The following is a 22,625-nucleotide window of genomic DNA, read 5'->3' as shown; positions in this document are numbered from 1 at the left end:
TGTGGAACATTCTTGTTCTCCAAAATGCATTCACCCGGTGAATGTCACCTGGTGACGACTTTTGTCTATTCCAATTATTTCCATGGTGTTAGGCTGGTTGCTTTTCATTTTCTATTTTTCCTTTTACTTCTTTTAGCTAGACTCCATCTGTAAAAAATAACTTCCAGTTTATTCTTTAAAAAAGAAATTTAAATATCAATACAAACTCATGGATTTTTAAAAAATCTCTGTGTAATAATTCTTTCTTGCCTCCCCTCCCGCAGAGCTTGGGATCTAACCCAGGGCCTCCAACATGCAAGGCAACGCAAGGCAAGCATCCAGCCCCATTACTGTTACTGCTTTTAATGTTCAAATTGACCCATAATTGGTCAGGGAAACCTTTCCAAATGGGAACCTACACACTTTTGATTTTTGCATATGTGCTTTTATTTTTAAATATTTATATGTATTTACTTATATATGTTGATTGACAAAATTATATTTATGGTATATAACATGCTCTGATATATGTATACATTGTGGGTTGGCTAAATCAAACTAATATATGAATTGTCTCACATACTATTTTTGTGGTGAGAACATTAAAAAAATCTACTCAGCAATTTTCAAACATATAATACATTATTATTAACTATCATCACCATTTGCACAATAGATCTGAACTTATTTTTTCACCCATTAGTTTCTAGCACTGATATTTAAGCTTTGGACTTTCTTTGACCCCGGGTAGAATCAGCTATTTGTCCAACTTCATTTTAGTAGGAAATGGTATTTACAACTAGCATTTGAGCCACTGTGAACCCATTGCCTATCAGGTCATTACTTCTAGATTTTGTAGAGCTAGCACATATATAGAAACGAATAAGACAATACAAATGAACTCTGATCCCGTCCAACAGCGTTTCTGCCATTCCAACTTCTTTCCAGTTTCCCACAGCAAGCATCCCGGCTATCAGCAACAACAGTGTATTTTCACTCAATTGCTGAATGCTACCATGGACACAAACGAGCTTTGGAAATGTCTCTTTCCTTAAAGAAAATTATATGCACACATCTACATTGGCAAAGGTCCCTCTCTTTGTCCCTTTAGGCTTTGCTGACATTTTGGTTCCTGCATTCCTTCGCTCTGGGGGAAGCTGGAGAGCAAAGACTTGATACCCAGGACCCAGCCCTGTGGCCAGGAAAGCGCCTCACCATGGGCCCACAGAGGCATCCAAGGGCTCAAAGGGCTGTAACTAGGTGTCGTGGTCATTCTCTTCCGGGATGTGTGCCCCTCTAACCGGCAAGTGGCAGACAGTCAGGGGATCCGGGTGTTCGCTGCCATCGTGGGCTCGGGGCCTGAAATACAGGCAGAGAGTCCCTGAGAAGGAGTCGCTGAAGGTGAAGATGTGGAAGCCATCGGACACGTTGAAGAAGGCCAGCTTTCCTGCCTCGTAGTCCAGGAAGATGCCTACGCGGCGGGGCGGCACGCGCAGGGTGAGCGCCACTCGCTGCGGGTCCAGCACGAAGTACTCGCAGCCTTTCCACAGCCCCATCACCCAGTAGCCGGCGGTCGGGCTCAGGCGCGCGGTCTCCGCGCGTGGCACCGCGGCCAGGCACGCGCCCAGGAACCAGCGGCTGCGGCGGCCCACGTGCACCTCCCAGTAGTGGCGGCCCGTGACAAAGCGCTCGCGGCCCAGCACGCACGTCTGCCCCAAGAACCGCTGAGGATCGCAGGCTGCCAGGCTCGCGATCCCCGGCACGACCACACGCTCTTGCCATCCTCAGAGACCTCCAGGCTGGGATGCGCGGTGGCTGGATCCAGGGTCACGTCCACTAGGAAGAAGCACAGGGTTAGTGCCAGCTAGGGAGATTCCGGGACTCTCCTGTCTAACCCCCGAAAAGCAAACTTTTATTTTCTTCCGGTGGAACAATCCATGGAATTGTCACCTTCCACCCCACTCTGGCAAACCCCGTTTCCTTGTCTTTCTCCCCAAATGGCATGCATGCAAGTCACTCCTCTGCATTTGAAAGTGGTGAGAAGAATGTTGTTCTTTCTCTGAACTAGAGGTTCCTGATACTTGGTATCATGAGAGAAAACAGACAGAAAATAAGGTAGAATCATGGGATGGAGCCCCTGTGCAAGACAAAGAAGCTACTGACTGGTCCTATTCTTGCTGGCCCTACCACTCAGTGACTTTGCGATCACCTTGTGAGCTCAGGGCCTGGCTTTCAGGCACTTTCAGGATTTTTAAAACTGAAAGGAACATCGGAGATCCCCTAGTCTGTGCCATGCATTCATTCCATCACCACTGCCTCCGCCTCCTCCTTCTGTTCTTCTCTCCTTCCTACCCTCACTTTCCACTACTCCTCCTCCCTCCTTCCTCCTCCTCCTCTTTCTTCTACCTTTTCCTCCTCCCTTTTTTCTTTCTTCTCTTCCTTCTCCTCCCCTCCTTCTTCCTCTTTCCTTCCCTCCTCCCTCTCTCTCTTATCCTCTCCCTCCCCTTCCCCTTTCCCCTTCTCCTTTCTGTTTTTTTAAGTTAGTGTCTCCCCATGTCCTCCCTGGTGTCCTCATGCCTCAGCCTCTTGAGTGCTGGGATTATAGGGGTGTACCATCATGTCTGGCCTGGGGATCCTTTCTATGAGATGATCTGAGAGCTCCTTTCCAGACTTTGCATTCTGCCTTGCAAATAGATCCAAGAAGCATGCTTCCTGCTGTTAGGAAATGAACCTGGTAAACCTGGAAAGCTATGTGTGGGAGCATGTTTGTGTGTACATGTGAGTAGGAAGACATGAGTGCACATGCTGCATGTCTCGTGTACATGCAAGTGTGCTGTGTGTCTGGTATCCAGGCCCTGGTCGTGGCTCCTGAAGAAACCTGACTTTAATCTCAGCTCTTGTCATCCCTTCTACTTAAGATCCAGTCAAACCAACTTGTGAATCAGTTTTTCAGCTTCAGTTACCTGCATATTGTTGGGCTCCTCTCCACTCTGAAACCAAACACAGAGGAAAAAGAGGCTTAGAAAGCTGAGTCGGCAACTCTGGAACCTTGAGGGCAGCTCAAAATGCATGAAGGATGGCATTTTCCTGAGAATTTGGGATTGGGTAAAGCCCTAGCATCAGCACTGGGTTCTACAAAGCTGTGTGCAGACTGAAGCAGTGCTAGGAAGAGCAGGAGTTGGAAATGAAGCCTCTTGTCTGACTGGTCAGAGGCCCAGCTGAACATGGCTCCTTCCAAGATGTCTTCTGGTCACTCTGTCTTTCCACAATGGGTCTCCTTTCTTAATGAGCCATTGTGAAGAAATTTCTATTTTGTTTCCTCTTGTTCTGTTTTGTAACAAAGAGTTGACCAAAAGCAATACAAGATTTTTTTCAGAGCTCTACACATTTAATCCTGGTTTTGTATCAGAACGAACCAGTAGAACTTTAAAAATATGTAACTCTTGCATAGAATAACTCAATTCTGTAAAATCTTGATTCTCCCCAAACTTAATCTATAAATTCAAAACAATCTGATGCAAATCGATTTTTGGATTTTTAAAAGAACTTTATAAATTTTTTCTTGTAATCTGTATCTTAAGAATATCTATTAACTTCAAAAAGGAAGTAGAATGGGGAAGGAGGACTTGTCCTTTCAGATACCATAAAAGCCATAGCAATAACAAAGAATGAGGTGGTAGCTGGGCCAGTGGACACACCCATTTAGACATGGGAACTGAATGAACACTAAGGGTTACATCTCCACCTGGATAGCATTGGGGAAACAGTCTCACCAAACAGAGGAAAATCAGTGGATATTTTTCTTCCACCCAGAAAATGGAGAATTCTTAGGTTAAAGACTTACACATAACACATATTGTTATAGTTTGGGTCTGGAATGTCCTCAGAGGCCCTTGTATCAAAAGCTTTGTCCTCAGCTTGGCAGTATTGGGAAGTGGAGGAAACTTTAAGAGGCGGGGCCTCATTGGAAGACTTCCAGCCATAACGGAGAATGTCCTTAGGTGGATTAGGACCCCAATCTCTCCTCTTTCTATGTTTGCTTCCCCGTTATGAAGGGAACAGCTTGCTCTACCAGATGCTCCCACTCCTCTCTCAATGTGCTGCCTTACCACAGAATCAAAGGCCAAGTGACCATGGATTGAAACCAAAATAATCCTTTCCTCATTATAAATTGATCATCTCATGTGTTTTGTTATAGAAACAGGAAGCTAACACACATATAAAGTAATACAAGAACATAGAAGAGAATATCTTTGTGACTTATGTGTGGCAAAGATCTTCTTCAACAAAACTTCAAAAACACAAGCCATAGGTAAGCATTTCCTGAATTTGATTTTATAAAAAATAGTAACTTCTTTTTTTTTCTGGCACTACTGAGGTTTGAACTCAGGGTCTCACACTTGCTAGGCAAGTGCTGTGCCACTTGCGTCAGATCCTGGTGCCTCCATTTTTCTTTTGTTATTTTTCAGATAGGGTCTTGTGCTCTTTGCCTGGGTCAGCCTCAGCTACGATCCTCCTATCTATGCCTTCCACTTGGCTGGGATCACAGGCATGCACCACAAGGCCTAGTTTATTTTGTTGATTTGGGGTCTAACTTTTTGCCCAGACTGACCTTGAAATATCATACTCCTGATCTCCACCTCCTGAATAGATAGGATTACAGGCATGAGCCATTGTACCAGGTAAAAAATTAATAATTTCTTTTCAGCAGTGGAACCTGGAAAGGACTAATGCCAGATGACATAATGGAAAAAGGAATTGACAATACCAATGTGGGAAATATATACATATACATACACACACACACACACACACACACACACACACACACACACACACACACACCAAGCAAAAGACAGCAACCCTTAAGAAAAATGGGCAAAAGTTGTGAACTGGAGGTTTTCAGAAGAGGAAGCCACAAAAACCAACTAATATAGAGGTGTGCTCAAACTTTTTAGTAGTCATTGAGCAATCATTTATCCTATTGTCTGTAAATTTTGAAAGCTAGCTCACGTTGGATGCGTGCACACAGAACCTCCATGTAGTGCTGATGGCAGGATGATGGTACTCTGAAAGCCCTCTGTCCCACTAGTGGACAATCCCCATGGGCCAGCAATTCCCCTCCTGTGTATGCATCCCAGAAACATCTCCATGTAGGGTGATAGGGACACATTTGAAGCTATGGATTCAATGCTGTCTGAGGTGGTGGGGAGTCAGAGGCAGCCTGGTTGTCTACTCCAGGAGAGCAGCTGGCTAAAGTGGAGTGCTCTGCAGCAAAGAGAAACAGACCAGATGCTCACATGGGACAGATATTCAAATGAGATGCATGGAAAAAGCAAGAAGCAACATGAGACTGTGCATGTCATTTACATGACTAAAATGTATACACAAAATAGGAATTCACATTTTTAAGAATATATACTAAAGATGTACAATAGACTGCCTTATTGGGGGAATACTGGGAATTATGGAGAGAAATATTTACATATATTATAATGTGCCTCTCCAGACCCACAGGCAGTCTTTGAGTATAGACACCAGGTGATTGTGACAGCAACCAGGATAAGAACCAATGGTTTCCAGCATTTTTAGGCTTCAGAACAATATAAAAATAAACATAAAGGTAAAACTGGAGTCTAGCCCCTATTAAGTGATGTAGAGTAATATGTGCAGTTAGGCTTGGAATGGAGGCAGATGAGTGGCAGGTTAATCAGGGTGAGTACCAACATGCTGCAATGTTCCTATGGTCCCTTGTGTATGGTGGCTTGACCTAGTGATTCTGCTTTTTTGACATTACAATGGTGTGAAAGACATGTGCGGTCAATAGAAACTCTACTTCAGGTTTTGAATGTGAATTGTTTTTCAGGCTAGTGATACATGGTATGATATTCTTTGGAGATGTTGGGAAACCATACAAGATAACATGGTTAACTGACCAGAAATCTACAGTGTGCTGTGTTGCTGAGCTATGTTTGCCAGAGTTGGGTTCATTAAAAGCATTTCCAACCAGGACATTTTCAACTTATAATGGGCTTCCTGGTATGTAACTCCAACATGGGTCAGTCAGGAAGAATAATGAGAATGAGTGGGAGAGAAATAGGCTTCACTCACCTGCCTAGCCTTCACTCCTTCTCCAGTCTGAAATAGCAAAGGAAAAACAGAATAAGAACATCAGGACACTGCAGCTTCCCTGTTCACACATCGCATTTTACACCACCCCTGCTGTTTCCACCCTTCTCCAGCCACCCAAGGAACCAGCAGTGCTCCACCCTGGGCTTCATACCGGGTTGGGACATGAGATAACAGGATGGAATAGTTCTAAGAGGGGTCACTTACCAAGCTCTGTCTGAAGCTTCTCTATAAGCAAAACAGAGAAACCATCAATGAGTGGAATCATCTTCCAAACTTCTTCCTAGGTTACTAAGTCACTGAAGAGGTTCCTTATTCTTAAACCACTGCAAACCAAAACCCCATCCTTGTTTCCAACTTGCCAGGATTCCACATGCGGGATTCTGATGCCCCATCCTAGTCATTCAGAGGTAGAAAGCTGCACCAAGCTGGTTTGCTACTAAGAGTTTTTTCCCAATGCTCAGATCTGGTTTGAAGAAGCTACTGCTTCACCCTGAAATCACAACCTTTTCCTGGGGAGGAGCTCCTGATTAAGTCCAGGAAAATAAGTACAGCCTGTGTAACTCTCAGGGTCATGTACCGAGTACTTCAAGTGCTGGAAGAACATCACACTCAGTTGTCCCCTGGCATGATGTCAAAGACTCTGAGATTTTGTCACTAGAATGCATTCTTTCCATCTCTCCACTTTTTCTTCTCTGTAAAAACAAATGTTCCTGGGAAAGTTAACACTATACACTAAATACAGTCATGGTATTAGAGTAGTTTTGTTTGTTTTCCCCTGCAGGGCTAGATAGATTGAAACCCTTTCAGTTTTGTCTGGAGTTTTTCTAGGACAGCCACATTTTGGTCCTTGAGGTCTTCTTTCTACCCATGGGGCCTTATCCATCTCCCCTTCTTCTGGGCTTGCTCATCATCTTTTGTAAACGCCCCCCCACCCCATAATTTCAAGTTGAAATGCTCATCTGGGGGGAAAAGTGAATTGATAAAGTATTCAAACCTTAGTGCAAATAAAAGACTGCCCCCCTTCCCAGTGGCATTTGCACTAAAAAGAAAAGGGTGTGTATCCTAGGAAGATGAACCAGAGGGAGCAAACGTTTAATGGTAGAATTTTAACTGAATCATGTAGTTTGCAGGAAAGGGGCTGGCAGAGTCTGTGTAAAAGTTCTCCAGTCAGATTTTGGCAGCTGTGTACCCACAAGGGTATGCACCCATTGTCCTTTCAGCCCCTTTGGAGAGGAGAAGCCTATAAGGCTTGGTTTAGAATTAAATGGGTACAATCCATTTCTCCCCAAAAGAAGCCTAAAACCACAGAAGGTCTCCTTCCCTCCCAGTGGTTAGCAGCCTACACTGTGGGTGGGGAAACCCCAAACTTACCAAGCTGTGCAGTCAGTTTTCCTGGAAAGGAAAGGAAAAGAGGAATCTCAGGTAGGACAGATCCATGGTCACTGAAGTCTCACTGTGCCATGTTTGGGCTGGACACAATCCAGTGGAGGAAGGGAAGGGGAAGAGCAAACTTCTGTCCCATTCTCTCTCTTTGCCCTGCTCCTAAATCCTTCCTCGTGCTCAATGGTTCTTTTTGGTGACCCAGAGCCTCCTTCGCGCTGCTCAGGGATGTGTTCTTAGAGTGCTCCTCCACCCCAACTTACCTTGGTCCTTCTCTGCCTGCTTCTTTAGCTTTGCTGAAAGGAAGAAAAAAAGAGGAGAAGATTGATTATATGTCCTCCCGTGCCCATTTCTTGGTCCCATTCCAACTAGGGCAGGAGAGTGCTTCCATAAGCCACTCTGGGGTCCAGTACTTGCCAGGGTGTCCCTCAATGTCCCCTCCACCATGTTCCTCTGAGCAAAACCAGTCTTGAGGGGCATGCATACCTTGGGACTGCCGCTGCTTGCGAATGTAGTACAGTGCCAGCGATGAAAGGAGGGCCAGGAGGAGTGGCAGTGCCACCAGGGTCCCAAGGAAAGGTTTCTTCCAGGGGGAAGGTCCCGGTAAAAATATGTCTGGAAAATACCCCCAGAGAGTTGTCTCCATTTAGGTGCCACTAACCACTGAAACAAGACTGTCTTGGACCCCCTGTGCTGGAAAATCTTTCAAGTGTCCTTTGTTTGGCTGACTAAACCTTCTGGGTCCCCTAGAGTCATTGTAAATTGAGTGTGAGAGCAGGTGCATGGCTTTCTCTTCTGGTGGGATCAGGTGGAATGGTGGTGAACTTGAACTTGCTCAGAGGAAGGAGAAAGTGATGTAAACTGCAGGAAGTGAATGGAGGTGCTAGTGCTGCTCTCACCCCTGCTCCTGCTTAGAACTGACCTCCCTCCTTTCTTCCTGCTCCTGCTGTATGTCTGAAGGAATGGAGAGTCCACAGTGTTTTGCTTATGTCTGAAGCCCAGTAATTGTTCTACCCTGCTGTGGAATCCACAAGTTGTCTCTTTGCTTCTTGCAATTGGTTTCTACATCGTTCTCCACACACCTTTGGAAGAATTGCTAACAAAGCAGTAGCATGCTAAAGATTGCTCCCCAAATCCCTAGGGGGGGCATCTGCTCCAGGCAGGATATGGCCAAGGCCAATGCTAAGGTGGACAGTGGCCAGAAGATGAAGAGAGGAGAGCAAAAACTGACAGTAACCCTTTAGAAACTCTTGTGGCAATTTAATAATTCCATTTTTAAATGGTACTTTTCTCTCCAAAGTCTCTCTTTAAAGAATATTTTTATCTTTTAAAACATGGTGGTAAACTATACAAAACAAGCCTATCACCTTACCTGTCTCCCACCCCTTTGTTTCAAGTGTTGGGAATCAAACTCAGCACCTTGTGCATTTGAAGCCAGTGCAGTACCCCTAAGCTACACTCTCAGCTTTCATCTTAACCATTTTTCTAGTGTTCAGCTGAGGGGTATTAAGAACATCCACATTGCTGATGGATGTCATCAGCATCCATCTCCAGAAATTTTTCTTCATCCCAAACTGAAACCCTTTATCCACTGAACACTGATTTTTCTCTCCTCACAACCTAACACCACTATCCCACTTCCTGTGTCTGAAAAATTTGACTATTGTAGGCACTTCATGTAAGTGAAGCCATACAGTATTTTGTCCTTTTGTGTCTGGCTTATTTCACTTAGCATATGTGGTCTACTTCTTTTTTTTTTAGTTTTGTTTTTCTAGAGCTGCATTTTCATTGTACCTTACAAAGACATTAAACCACAATGGATTTGTCCTTCACCACAGATGGTTTTCACAGCACAAACTCAGGGATTAAAAGCAAGGACTTCAGAGTTTGCTGCCTCCTTGACCTGTTGCCCTCAACCTTGGCCCTCTGTTCCAGCCCCTCAGGCCTCTGTGCTCTTTCCCTCTACTGATTCACAGCTTCTGTAAAGGAGATATACATACAAAAACATACACATATAAAATTATATGCAAACTTAATAAATAATAAGCAATATAAATTTACAACAATGATAACAGGTTCTCAGAAACTGCTTTTGCTAAAAAGCCCTGACTCCTCACTTTGGTCCAAAAGTTGACTAAAAGCAAGATGAAAGCCTGGCACCCCTGCTTTCGTTTTGTCTCTTTTTGCTCTGAGTCCTTTTCATGCAATCACTGTGAGTTCCAGGAAGGACAAGACTGATTGATAACATCTTTATGAGAAGGGACTGAAACTATGCAGATCCTGAAGGACAGACCACCCCTAAGTGAGGGCAATTAACTACAAAGGTGAGGCTTCACTCTGGAGCAGTAGTGATCATCAGGAACCAGATTGCTCCCCACAAGTGATGACAGCACTGACAAGGAATCTCTGGAAGAACCAGAACTGAGATAATGATTGCCAGGCCACACTTTGCTTGGGACCACTTAATTATGTATACCTCTTGCCCTCTGCCCAGCTTCTACCCCTAGTTAAGCCCAAAGAGCATGTCAGCACCCTGAAGATGGTATGAAACGCTTGCTCTGCCTCGTCTCATGGCGTGCCTGTGCCTCCTGATAAGTTTGCTTTCTCTGTCCTTCACTGCTATTCTTCTCTTTATTTGGTGTATTGGGGTGAGTGGCCAGACCTGACATTTTGGCATATGGGAGTTAGGCCTTTTGGCATAGAACTCTGGCTACAAATTTAGATTTATGCACAGATCTAAAAAGAAAAACAAAACTGGATTTTCCTTATACAAACAGAGATATTCCTTCCTTCTCCTTTCTCAGAGCATTTCCTTTAGGGAACTTATAAATTCTTTCTCTATTCCTTTGACTATAGGTAAATTATTTTGACACCTAAACAAGCCTCTTGCCAGTTTTACAACCCAGTTTTTTTTAGGGGATATCTCTTTGACATACAAACATTAAGAACAAAACACTCATCTCTGCCTGGCTTCAAGTTGTTACTATAGGTTTGACATAGAGATATGAGATGTTTAATTTTGACTTTGGATAAAGACAGCTAGCACAGATGGCCATAGAATGAACTGTGTGTGATGAATGATGCTGCCAGGTCCTCCAATATGAGGACAAATTATTGTTTATCTTGAGACCATGTATGCTCAGTGGGTTCGATATGCCTGACCCAAAGGGAGAGATTTCTTTCTGGTCTAATAATGCAATAATTGATTTAGACAGATGTGAAATGGCCCATAGGTTGAGTTTTATTCAACTCTTAAAACAACTTAGAGCTATGAACATTAAGGCTGTCCATTGGGTGCCTCCTAATAAGATTTTGATGCTAAATAATAGCCTAAACTTCAACTTTGCCTAAACAGCTACTTCCCCCAGTAACCCTTTTATAATTCATAGACATATCCTGTTGCTCTCAGGCACCCTTCTCTGCTTTGTTTTTCTCTTCATCTACTTCTGCCTTCCAGGGTATGATGTGGTTTACTCATTGTATTGTTGTCTATTTTGCCCACTCTGAGGAGAAGCTGAGGGTAGAGTTTTGGGGTACATTGTGAGTGCTCTATTTGTATTTGTTTGAGGGATGAAATTAGGGACACATAGGTTCTCATGACGATCTCTAATGAGTAGAGTTTATGGGTTTTAGTGTATGGCCTTTGGCATGGTATTTTTGTCTCCCTAGGGTCTTGCCCATCTATTGTTTGGGTAGTCAGCTGCATTCTTAGTGAGCGTCTGATATCTGATTTGATGACTTTTCAGATGTCAAGCCCAACTTGCCCCACCAGGTTGGGACTCAGAATTATTGTGTCCTTACCGACCACCTTTGGGCCAAATGGGACAAGGAGAATGTGAAAACTAGGATAATAATGGTGAACCAGAGCCTACTGACCTGCTATCTGCACCACAAACTCTTTCTTCTGGACCAGCAAGGAGTTCTGGATGGAACAGGACACATTGCTATGGGCTCCCTTTCGGACAACCACAGATGTTTCAAGACTGAACAGGCCTTGGGCATTCTGGATGATTGCTTCAGATTCTGGAGGCAGGCACTGACCCTGGTGGTCTCTCCACTGGATGGTAGGCTTGGGGTACCAGCCACTAGAGCTGCATCTCAGCTGAATGCCTCCTTCCTTGAAGCCCTCAAGGGAGATATAAGGGTCTGAGCCAAATCCTGGGAGAGGCGGGAGGAGTGAGAAAGATCAGGCTACTTCCCTGAAGGTATGCCAGAAATCCATGGCACCATTCACCATCTGAGCCATTTGAGGTCACTGTATTGGGAACTGTGACTGCTCTTCATGTGTGTGGGCTAGAAGTCCCCAACCATGGATAGTAAATAACAACTTAGATTAGCACTGGTATTCAGGGGCAGTACTATCCCTGAGGGTTGTTCGGAAACATGGAGAGGGGCTATACATATTATGCAAGGGAAATATACAAGGGGTAGCTCCCTAGAATGAAGAATTACCCACCTCAGATTCCATTAAATTGTCTTCTCTTGATTCTCAGTAGAGTTCAAATGCCTGGTATATATACTCCTTTGTCTCCCCATTCTATCTATCTATCTATCTATCTATCTATCTATCTATCTATCTATTTTTTGCAGTGCTGGGGATTGAACCTATGGCCTCGTGAATGCTAGGCAAGTAGTCTACCACTGAGCTACACTCCAAGCCATATATTTTGAATTCGCAAAAGATTATTAACATGGTTTAACTGTTAATTCTCTACATAATGCATATCAAGAAAGTTTTGAGCCTTTCTTCATCCTTTTTATTCACACACCTTAGGCAGCCGGTTTCATTAGTTTCTGGTTTATTCTCTTTTTACAATGTTCCTTCTTTCTTGTACACAAAAACATACCATCAAACCTCTTTCTCATCTTGATTTTTTTAAAATCTTAATAACGCATCTTAGGAATCATTTGCTTATTGGGTTCCGTCTCATTTTTCTAGCTGCAGAGTATGGACTGTTCCATGTGTGTATGAACCACACTCAGCTCCTATGTGTGGTTATTTACAATTACAAATAATGCTACAAAGATTAAGTTTACACAAAAGCCTTTCTTATATTGGAGGTATCTGTTCAGGGTGAATTCCTGGAGGGGTAATTGCTGTGTCCAGGAATAGACACACAGGCAATCCTGTTAGCTATCGCCAAATATCCCTGCCCTGGACTTTGAGCTTTACCAACAAGATAGTGGCAGACTTGCCACTCCGTGCCTCCAGCCTTTTTTGTTGTTGTTGCCTTCTTGCCAGTTTTAGGCAAAAATTATGCGTCTTTATGTAGCTTTAGTTTGTCTTTCTGTCACTATGGGTAAAAATGGTCATCTTTTCATAAAAGGTCCTTGTGTATATTTGTGAAGTATTTGTTTCTTTTTTTTCATTTGAAAATGTACCTATCGCTCCCTTTTTAATAGTGCTTTTTTTTCTTCCTTCAAATTAGGGATATTCTCCATGATTCTAGTCCTACTTGAGCAAAGCATCTCTGTCCAAACTAACCCTTTTCTCCTTGTCCTCTGCTGGTGCTTGGCCAGGGCACGCACCTGCTACCTCCAGCTCCCAGATGGCTTCACCCGAGAAGTCGCCAGACAGAAAGCGGCACCCGTAGGGGCCCTCGTCGGAGGGAACCACGCGGCTGAGGTGCAAGCTCACGCTGCCATCTGCTATCTCGTCCGTGATGAGTTTGGTCCTGTTCTGGAACCGCGCCATCTGCTGGGCGAAGAGCTCCTGCCGCTCCTGGTAGAGATGCACCACGTCTGAGGCATGGCTGCGGAACCACCGGATCTCCATGTTTTTAGCATCCTGGTATGGTGACAGGTGGCACGGGAACTCCACTTCTTCTCCGAAGAGGGCCAAAATGGACTCCCCAGGGCCTATTACTTTCACCTCCTCTAGGAAGACAAGCAAGAACAAGGGGCAAAATCAACTCTCTTCAAATATATATTTATCTTTCCAAGTCAGACATCCACAGTAAAATATTCAAATGACAAAAGGAAAGCGTCTATGAAGACAATCAACCTGGTTTCTTGAAGAAGTAACTGCCATGACAAAAGTGTGAGTACAGGTTAAACCGTGGAACATTACAGTCAGACACAATGTGTAGTGCTGGGTTGGTCATTGGTTTGACCCAACTGGGTGCAAATGTTCTTTGAGGGACTGAGTGAATGTGGCTGTGACAGAAATGAAATGCAGTATTTGTCCAAAAAAAGCAATTATCAAAAACAATATGCACACAGGACCTTGAGGAAAAATTTGCATATTTGCCTAAGTGTGCAGAGAAACAGACATGGAAAGAAGGACACCAACACATGGGAGTGGATATTTCCTATTTTTGTTTGTCAGATTTACCAATTATTTTTTCAAAAAATAATACACATGTACAGTTTCCATAAAAATAAAAATATATAAATAATCTTTAAGGGTTTCCTGATCCTTCTGCTGTTGAGACTTATGTTGATCTTTCATTTAATCATTCCCTTCTTCCATGGTGTCTCCATGTGGTCTCTCTGCTCTCCCCAAACCAGTCCTTTTTGCTTTTAGTCCTGTTTCCTTCTTTCTAAGTTCAGCCAAAATCTGTTCCTAGAACTCAACCCTGGTAGATCCTTTGTCATCTTTCACTTTGCCCATAGATCATAGGTATCTTTCTTTGTGCCATTTGGGACACATGGTTTTCCACTGGTTGTATTCCCAACAACTTCCTACCCTCTTCCTTTTCCAGGGTACCCTCAGCTGTCTCTCCCACACACCTGATTTCTGACTCCCTGGCTACACCCTGCCTCAGTTTTCCCTTGATCTGTCAACTTCCTGGAGAATGTGCATCTCACAAGGTTGCACATTCAGCACAAACAGCACCCCTTCCCTATTCCTGTGCTTGGCTTTCCAGGGAGGGAGAATTGCTCTTATTTATACTTCGCTCTGCTCTCAAAGTCTTTGGATATGGTTTTCTTGCAGCTGTTCATGTCACATCCATTCCCTTCCTTTGACAAAGAGCTGCTTAAGGATCTGGGCTATGCCTCAGTCACTCTGATATCGCTGGTTCCCAGTCTAAGTCATTAGTTAATCCATTTGCACAATTAATTTACAGCCTCTTTTGGTTGCTTCTTTTGTGATAGACCTATGCTGAGAAGTCTCTCCTGCTCTTCAAAAGCTATGAAGATTGAATTAAAAATATTTTTCCAATTGCATCAGCACAAATACAGATCAAAAAAGAGTTTCCTAGTACCCTTTTGTCATTCTTCCTGCTGTTCCTACCAGGAAGGCTCCTGAGAAGTGTACAAGGGATGCTGAGGACTAGCAAAATGGTGGAAGAGCACAAAGGCGCTGGATGGTGCTCAGGGGCAGTGGCTCTTTAACAACTGGGATGGAAATCATTATGTATTTTAGCAGCTGGCAGAGGATGTGGGCAGAGTTGAGACACTCACATCCTGCTTGGCAGGATTGTATATGATTGCAGATCAGACACGCTACCTGAGATGGCTTCCTCAGGCTGAAGGAAGAGGAGAAGGTAGGTAAGGAAGAAGAGACTTCTGGGAAGAAGTCCTGGCTTCAAAAATTCCAGGGATACTGGGAAATCTGCCATCTGTCATCAGCAGAGAGAGCCACCTAGAGAGGGATAAAGCAATGCTGGTTTAACATCGGGCAGGCAGCTGGACTCAGCCCATCAGGCCTGAGATCGATTGTTGCCTCAATTATTTCCTCCTGACTTTTGAATTTCTTACCAGTGCCAGTACCTGGATTTTTTTAAACCATGACCGGACATGAGAACTGCTTCTAATTTTACCTCAGGACACTTGTCATTGACCTTGTTCAAACTCACATTGCTGCAAGAGGACTTAGCTAAAGGGTCCCAGAGGAAGCAGCTTCGGAGGTGTGTATTATTTAGAGCCAAGAATAGAGCCATACATTGTGGGGGGGCTCAGCATCACCCTTCTCCAGAGTTAGTGATGTTCCCCAAACAAAGGGAAATCTCTGAAGAATCTCAGATGCATTTTTTTCTCCCTTCCTTACCACTATGACCCAAACTTGGTTTTCCTTCTCTTTGCCCTGGAACATCAGGTCCACAAACCAGAGGAACAAACACAGAGTTCTGTTCTTTCTGAAATGGAGTGTATGCCTGGTGGCCGCCTGCCAACTTCAATGGCATCCTGGGACACTTTCATGCAGTCCTGAGACCTCAGGTGGTGATTACAGGGGTCAGTTGCTGATCACTGTTCTGTGTTTACAGCATCTTTGAGGCCCCAGTCATGGAGTCATCCCATCTAACTATCCCTTCTTCCACCTCTGGCCAAGGGGACCCAATCCCAACCCCAACAAATGCCATCCTTATAACTCTAATGCCCCCTTGGGTCCTGTGGTAATATCTCACAGTCTAGCAGTCAACGATTCTGGTGTAATCAATGCATCTTTGAATTCATATTTCCCCTGCAGTTAGTTGTAGGATTTAAGGCACACTTTTTAACTAGATAAACCTTAATCTCTTTGCTTGAACAATGGAAGAAACCAGTGCCAACGCAGAGGGTTGTTAAGCCTTCTGAAGGTTGGCAAAATACTCTGTAAATAAATTCAGCACCTCCTTCTTCCTTCACCTTCCAAACATCTGTTCTTCATCTTCTTCCAGCACTGCCTCTCTCTCCTTTCTCTCTATCACAGCAACACCTCCTACACACCCCAAGGAAAAAGGTCTGCAGTGGGTTCCTACCCTCCAGCACCCTTCAGTTCCTCTTTTGCTTTCTCCCGCCATCATCCCTACTGCGTGGTTATCCTTCTGCAGACCCCCTGGTGTCCTACAGCCACAGAGACCCAGTTACACTGTCAGCAGTATCATTGGTAAGGTGCCAATGAAGAAATATAAAAGCTGTTGGGTCATGCAACAGAACATCTATCAGAGGGAAATGAAGGATGGATTTCTGTCTGAGTGTCCCATGGGCTGGGAAGGACCCAGATTGACAAGAATATAGTGTGAGAATATAGTCTCAGAGGTCTGAGAGATGAGTATTTGAGGTAATGGAAGCACTGAGCTCAGATTTAGAGGTGGGGCGTGGTGAAAGCAGAGGAACATGTTGGGATCCAGACATGCCTGAGATGGATTTCTCAGATGGCGGAAGTCTGAGACCTCTCTGGAGGGAGCCTGGCTTTTTAGATGGCTGGAAGTTATTGGAATCATTATTCACAAAATAACCAGCTTGGTCAGGGGTCAAGGCTCTGGCAGAACGATCTGACCTCTGGCCCTTTGTGGCTGATAGCAGGAATGTGTGTGTCTGTGCCAGGCCTAACCCACAGTGAGGGAATCCAAGCCCAGGCCACATTTTCTGATGTTCTTTGTTATTTCTTTATCTTCCCTTTTGTGCCTTGTTCTTTTCTTCTAGACTCTAGACATAGATGAGATCCCTGCTAAGGCAGAGCCACAAGAGCATATCAGCATCTAGCTAATGCCTTCCAAAACAAGAGGGGCTCAGACGGTTTATGGATCCATTTGGACAGGCCCCATTCTGAGGAATTAGTCAAGGCTTGTATTAGGTGGTAAGATGGCTTCTCCCACAAGGGGGTGATAGGGCATTAGACATGCCCCAGGTTGGGGGTCAGGTGGCCTCAAAAATTGAGCATTTGCTCTAATCCCAGACCAGGAGGCTGCTATCTCTCAGAGGGCAAGTAATTGGGCCAGTGTGTTCCAGGATATGGACTTGCTAGAGATTCACAGTTACTTCTCTGTTGTTCTACACCCATGTGATTTCCATCACTAAAGCTAGAGGAAAGGAGGTTGTAAACACACACACATACACACACACACACATACACACACACACACACACAGTAACAAATATTAACACAAATTTAGCACTCCTCTCTACCAAGTACTTACTATGCCATAAGTATTATTACTACTATTGTTAATAAGTGTGAATTGTGGATAAGGAAACTGAGGTACAGGGAGCTAAGGGACTTGTTCTTGCATACACAACCAGTGGGTTATAGAGTGAGATTCCCACCTAAGCTGTTGGCTTCAGAGTCTTTGTCTGTCCTTCTTCCATACAGATCCCGTGCCACCTGTGTGTGTGTTAGGGCTGTGTACACCCAGCCCTGGTCAATTCTATAACCATGATGTTGTTAGTAACCACCTGACCTCAACTCCAGCTCACACTGACCAACCTCACAGATGCACTAAAGAAGAGGCTGGGTCACAAGTCATCCAGACACACAACCAACCAACCCACTCACCAAGCACCAGGAAAACAAATTTTAAAATCTCACAGACAAAACAATTTAAACCATAGTGTTCCTAAGACCTTGTCAATAGCACTTTTTCAAACTGGAGGCACACATGCTTACTCTCTTTGTTCCACACTCAAGGACATTGCCTGGAAAGCTTTTAATTGAAGGTCAATGGTAAGGCAATTTCCTGAAGGGAAGAGTTAGTGGCTCCAGAGGGGCTGACAGCCGCTTCATATCCTAAATAGCACCTTCCTCCCCACTTGCTGCCTGAAGTCTGCTATTTCCTACCTCACTCTCTAGTTTAAAAGCTGTGCTGGTGGAATCACATTACACCTGCTGTCCTAGGAGCCCTGGAGCCATTCACTTCTGAAGTCAGATCAGAATAAACTTGTACACACTGAAATGCTGCCAAACTCCACCCACAGAAAGACAATTTCTCATGGTCCCTCTTTCTCTTTCTTCATTCCTTTCCCTCATGCTCTCCCTGTTGCCCACCTGTCTTGTTCCTATTCTTTCCTGCTGCATCTCTAATTCCTAAAACAACCCCATGTTCTCTTGACTTCCAGTCCCTTGGCTTTTGAATCTTTCTTTAAAATTATTATATTTTGCATTGCTATTTTTACAAACTGTGTAATTGGTGTTTTTGCATTCTCCTATCCTTTGTCCTAAATCATAGGTCCAAAGAGGTAGATGGGGTTTTTCTACCTTTCCATCCTCCCCCTGTTCCAGCACCCACTGCAGTGCTTTGACCTCCAGCAGTCACCAGTTATTACTCTTACCTACACCACAAGTATTGTGATTACTAATATTAGCAAGTATGAGTGACACATAAGGAAACTGGCCTCATGGTTTGGTTTCGATAGGCTCATAAGAGACCTTCTTAGTCTCTAAGGGAGACGAATCACCTCAGAAGGCGAGCCTCCAAAGGATGAATCCTTTTCATCTGAGGGAAAAGTGGAACACATCCGAATTCCGCCTTCCCAGTGGAGCTAGCCTGAATGAGTATCTGCCCTCAGCCACACTTGAAACACCCCATCTGGCCACCAGGCTCAGTTGTTAAGATGACACCACCCAGGGTATGGTCTCCCCAGAGCCTTCCACCATCATTTTCTGCTTTTCATTTCTGAAAGGTGGAGGTTAAGATAGGTGTTGAGAACAAGCCACATACCTTTCAGGTAGCAGCAAAGATTCCAAGTGGCAGATAAGTCCTGGTGATCTCACTTTCCCTGCAATGGGGATGATTGTTGTGAAGTGGGCTGGCAGCTAAGTTCAGGGAGACAGCTTATTTGTGACAAAATTATTCACCTATCTTCCACCTTAGGACATATGCTGTTGGCTCAGCCCTTTGCTATAAAACCCAAGATGGATAGAACAAAACGAGGAAGTCTCCGTCATATCCTGTCTCTGTGAGGAAAACCCACAAACTAAATTCCCATGGAAAATGTCCCTCCAGGATCTTAGAAGGAGGACAAAGATAACTGAGAGCTTTACAGAGCAGAGTGCAAGCTGCAGAGGCACAAGAAAAGGCTCAAGTTGACTGCCTAGATCTCTGTGTAGGCTGAGGTGGGGCTCTAGGAAAACAGAACAGGTCCCTGCGTAGCCCCACTTTCCTCACAGTCACAGGGAAAGAGAGACAAGACTGCATTCTGCAATAAAGGTTGAGAAGGGGCTTATTCTCAACTCACAATTCACCCAGCATATCCTTCTCTGCAGAGAAAGGCCAGCAAGGAAGCATTGCCATAAACACAACCTGCACGAGCTGTTCACGTAGTTTGGAAATGGAGCAGGACTTTATATTAGAATTGCTCTAGTGGAGCAGAGTTCAAAAGAGAAGTAGGCCATGGTATGACTTTGGTGCATGTGGGAAAAAAGTGAAGTGGAGTGAGCTCCAGCCACCTGACTGAACCACTCACTGACTTTCTCCCTTGGGGTAGTTCAGAGCTGTGGCACAGGACAACTCAAGCACATGCAGGACATGCCTAGGGACTCCCTGAAATGCCTGATATTTGTAAAGATGCCTGTGAAGGTGCCAGAGATCTGCATATGAGGAGGTTGAAGCAAGTTGTGGATACAGTCTTGAAGGTGACTGCGTTCAGACAGGTTAGTGAGGGAGAAAACTTGGGCCTACTGTGTGCTTAAAGATGTCTCTAGGGCAGCAAAAAGGGCTGAATGAGGAGACAGAGGAAGGCTCAGGAACAGATTAAACTTAATGTGGCCACTGAATAAAGAGTATGATCAGGGAAGTAGTAAGGGTGAGGGGAGGGGGCAAAGACATTCTCAGTGGAAGGGAGGTGATTAGCATATATTGGGAAAAGAAAAGGCCATGAGAGAAGGCTGAGAAAGCAAAAATGAGGGTTGAGAGGTAGAGATGAGACAAATAACTAGATGAACCCTGAAGATGAGGGAAAACATTTTACTTTATAAATGCGAGAGAGGAGTGGATTCCCCACCTCAAGTCAACCTCTCCTGCCTGTATAATTTTTCCCTCAGTGCTGGGCTTGCCATGTCAAATTTATGAAACTTGCATATAAAAAGACAGGCTGAAAAAAATAGATTAGACTAAGTTGCTGAGGACTTTGACACACAGGGAAGTGGAACCTTGCTCTGTGGGGAACCAGAAACCATTAGAAATTCAAAGGACCTAAAGTGATTCAGAATTGAGAAGAAAACGTGCAGTTGTAGAGAGGACTATTAGGAAACATTAATCCTAAGATTGCCCTTCCTCTGGGTTCTCCCAAGCTGCCTGGGGAGAGGTCAGAATGCAAACAGAGAGTAATTCCTATGACTCCCAGACTAAGCTAGGAAGATAACATCTGCCACTGCTTGCTCATAGAATGCACTGTCCAGCAGAAACTAGAACCCCAACTGTTTCCCATCACACCTGCTGCATAAAGGCATCTCCCATTCCAAGGCTCCAGGAAACACAGAAAGCCATATTCAAAAAGCGGGTGAACACAGGAATCCCAGTGGGTTATAAGTGGAAGGGGAGGAAGATCCTTCACTTGCCCTTGGACAGTGGTTAATCCACTGCATTACAGTCTCTGCATCAGGTCATTTGGTCCAATTCTTGGTGTATGCCAGCCTTCACTATGGGGTTGACTGAGGGAATTCTGGGAGTAGGGCTCTGGAAGAATACTCTTCTCTATCACAAAGGCCATTCTCACACATAGCATGGGGGTACTAGAGGAGATGGAATACAAAATTATGCCAAAATCACAAGCAGATGAATGGATCCTTTTCTTCTGCCCAGGGAGTGTAAGATAAAATTGTGAGCACAGGGGACAGAAGTATAGTTTAGTGGTAGAATGCTTATCTATCATGTGGAGAGGCCCTGATTCAAGCCCTGGCACAGAAAAAAAAATGCAAGCACAGAGGCTGGATTGAGTTGGGGAATCCACTCCTTTCTTAAGTTCATAAAGTAAAATGCTTTTCCTCATCTTCAGAGTCCATTCAGTTGTTTGTCTCACTGCTGTCTCTACCTCTCAACCCTCATCTTTTCTTTTCCAACCTTCTCTCTTTGTATTCTTGCCTTCCAATCTCCTCACCAGCCAAGCACACCAGGCTGTCAGTCCATCCCTGCTCATGCGTGTGGCATTTTATTTGCCTTTTCTCTCTGTCAATCCCCACTCTTCCCCCGAGATCCTGCTCAAAACTGCTTCCGATATCTTCATGGATGAACTTGACTTCTGTCTGTACGCACACCTCTTTCTTCTCACCCTTCAGTTTGTTCCTTAGAATTTGAACTTGTGTAAGTGTTTCCTGGACCGTATTTTAAAATGTCTTTATGTGATTGTTTTATTTCCAAACACAAGTCTGCCTCTTAGAGTTCAGGGACCAAGTCTTCTTGGTCTTTGGCATATTCTCACAGACACCTGTAAGAAATCCTTCTCACAAGGATGCTAGCCAGTCACACAGGTTGATATACAAATGAAGGGACAGTCATGAAGGGGAGATGAGTTTTGCTCTGCACTGTTCAAGAACAAAAAATGGATTTCTTATCAACCTTCCTCCAAGAGCATGACTCCTTCAGCCTTCATCATTACATTCTTTTGCTATTTTCCAAGGTCCTTAGGCTGAAATTCCTGTGCCTGCCAGTTGGCACAATGCCATTATTGTGCTTTTGTCACACAGACATTGAAGCACACACATGAGTGGAACAAGAGGAAGAAGCCCACTGAGCAGCAGGGCTTCTCTTTAGCTGGGTCCTGGAAATGTATGGGACTGTAGGAGTCACACACACTCTCCCACTACCCAGCCAGTCTGATGTCTCCAGGGTCAAGTCATTTCTGGGGTGACTTGAAGACCTCTTCCCCAAAGCACCGCCACTGGGCATTCTCACCTCAGAGGAGTTCCTTTGTAGTTATGAAGCACCAACATCATCTTCTTAAACTAAAATTGGCCTGAGAAAGTCTCCATAAAAACTCTTACCTAACTACAACCTAACTCAGTATATAAGCAAACTGAAAACCTAACTATGGCTACACTTTCATAACAAATAGTAGAGTCTCACCAGTCAGCAGCTGACCCTTCCATCAGTCACATGCAGCCACCTGTTCAACCCACATTCAAATGAAGCAAATTTGAGCTGCAGTTGGTGGAGAGGTTTGTTTAGCTCACTTCCATTTTCTTTATCTCATTTTTCATTCTGTGTCCATAAATATTGTGTGACCACATTGCAGCCACAGAATTTCCCTGAACTGATTTTGATTCTAAGTGCTCTCTGATTTTAGAGTTGCAAATAAAAGCTGGTTAAGATTTGCAAAACTAGATCTGTTCTAATTTTGCCATTAATACTCAAAAGTGGATGGAATAGGAGCTCTGGCTCCACATCTTATGTCACACAGAACAAGAATTGGTGTAAAGAAGCTACTAAATGAACATATCCCTGAGAGAATAGTAGTGCCTATCTGAGTGTTTGGAGAAGGGAAGTTCTGGGGAT

General features: G+C 44.3%; 1 pseudogene; it reads right to left on the bottom strand.

Moving 5' to 3' along the window:
* Positions 1-681: 681 nt before the first annotated feature.
* Positions 682-19,023, bottom strand: LOC109689512 (butyrophilin-like protein 9; annotated as a pseudogene).
* Positions 19,024-22,625: the final 3,602 nt, after the last annotated feature.

This window comes from Castor canadensis, chromosome 16 (assembly GCF_047511655.1).
Source record: "Castor canadensis chromosome 16, mCasCan1.hap1v2, whole genome shotgun sequence".
In the NCBI taxonomy this organism is placed as follows: domain Eukaryota; kingdom Metazoa; phylum Chordata; class Mammalia; order Rodentia; family Castoridae; genus Castor; species Castor canadensis.
Note: the sequence above shows the minus strand (reverse complement) of the source record. Positions and strands in the feature narration are given on the sequence as shown.